The sequence below is a fragment of the Salvelinus sp. IW2-2015 genome, unplaced genomic scaffold, assembly GCF_002910315.2.
Source record: "Salvelinus sp. IW2-2015 unplaced genomic scaffold, ASM291031v2 Un_scaffold1922, whole genome shotgun sequence".
Lineage (NCBI taxonomy): Eukaryota > Metazoa > Chordata > Actinopteri > Salmoniformes > Salmonidae > Salvelinus > Salvelinus sp. IW2-2015.
Window position 1 is genome coordinate 17,950 of NW_019943280.1, and position 2,092 is coordinate 20,041.

Consider the following 2,092-nt stretch of genomic DNA (forward strand, 5'->3'; position numbering starts at 1 on the left):
ACTGAACCCTGTCTTGAATCTAGCATAATGACTCCCTGTCACGTTCCTGACCTGTTTTATCTTATTTTTGTATGTGTTTAGTTGGTCAGGGCGTGAGTTGGGGTGGGCATTCTATGTTACGTGTTTCTATGTTTAGGTTCATTGTTTGTTAGCCTTATATGGTTCTCAATCAGGGACAGGTGTTATTCATTTCCTCTGATTGAGAATCATATATAGGTAGGCTGTTTCACTCTGTTTGTTTGTGGGTGGTTGTCTCCTGTGTCTGTATGTCTACCACACGGGACTGTTTCGTTTTGTCGTTCATGTATGTAGTCTGTTCCTGTTCGTGCGTTCTTCGTATATTGTAAGTCTCATGTCCACGTCTGTCTACATCGTTTATTTTGGTTTGTAGTTTGTTAAAGTGTTTTCGTGTTACGTCTTTACTTTAATAAACATCGTTATGTCAACATTTCACGCTGCGCTTTGGTCCAATCCCTACTCCTCCTCTTCAGACGAAGAGGAGGAGAACGACCGTTACAGAACCACCCACCTAACAAGGATCAAGCAGCGTGAGAGGAACCAGCAGCAGCGGCCAAAAGGACTCGTGGACTTGGGAGGAGATTCTGGACGGAAAGGGACCCTGGGCACAGCCAGGAGAATATCGCCGTCCCAAAGCTGAGCTGGAGGCAGCTAAAGCAGAGAGGCGGCGATATGAGGAGGCAGCACGTCAGCGAGGCTGGAAGCCGGAGAGGAAACCCCAAAAATTTATTGGGGGGGGGGGGTTAAAGGGAGTGTGGCGAAGTCAGGTAGGAGACCTGCGCCTACTCCCTGTACTTACCGTGGAGAGCGAAAGTACGGGCAGACACCGTGTTACGCAGTAGAGCGCATGGTGTCTCCTGTACGTGTGCATAGCCCGGTGCGGTACATACCAGCTCCTCGTATCGGCCGTGCTAGATTGAGTATTGAGCCAGGTGCCATGAAGCCGGCTCAACGCGTCTGGTCTCCAGTGCGTCTCCTCGGGCCGGCATACATGGCACCAGCCTTACGCATGGTGTCCCCGGTTCGCCTACATAGCCCGGTGCGGGTTATTTCACCTCCCCGCACTGGTCGGGCGACGGGGAGCATACAACCAGGTAAGGTTGGGCAGGCTCAGTGCTCAAGGGAGCCAGTACGCCTGCACGGTCCGGTATTTCCGGCGCCACTTTCCCGCCCCAGCCCAGTACCACCAGTGCCTACACCACGCAGCAGGCTTCCTGTGCGTCTCCAGAGCCCTGTTCCTCCTCCACGCACTAGCCCTTTGGTGCGTGTCTCCAGCCCATTACCACCAGTGCCTACACCACGCACCAAGCCTCCTGTGCGTCTCTTGAGTCCTGTACGCACTGTTCCTTCTCCCCGTTCTCGCCCTGATGTGCGTGCCCTCAGCCCGGTACCACCAGTGCCGGTACCACGCACCAGGCCTATAGTACGCTTTGAGAGTCCAGTGTGCCCTGTTGCTGTTCCCCGCACTAGCCTGATGGTGCGTGTCCTTAGCCCGGTACCTCCAGTTCCGGTACCACGCACCAGGCCTACAGTGCGCCTCAGCCGGCCAGAGTCTGCCGTCTGCCCAGCGCTATCTGAGCCATCCGTCTGCCCAGCGCCATCTGAGCCATCCGTCTGCCCAGCGCCATCTGAGCCATCCGTCTGCCCAGCGCCATCTGAGCCATCCGTCTTTCTGCCCAGCGCATCTGACATCCGTCTGCACGCAGCCATCTGAGCATCGGTCTGCCCCAGCGCATCTGAGCCATCCGTCTGTCCGAGCCATTCAGAGCGCCCGTCTGTGCCGAGCCGTAGAGCCTCGTCAGTCAGGACCGTCTCAGAGCGCCAGTCAGCCAGGATCGCCAGAGCCGCCGTCGAGCAGCCAGCCGTCACGCGAGCCAAATGAGAGTGCTCCAGATTTAGCCGTACAGCGAGCCTGCAGCAGCCAGAGCGTCACGGGTGAGTTCCGCCACTGAGGAGGCAGGAGGACGCAGAGCGTCAGCCGAGCCATGAGAGCCAGAGCCCCGTCAGAGCCGAGGCCCATAGCAGGCGCATGAGCCCTGGGTGCATAGTGGCTGGAGCCACCTTGACAGCAGAG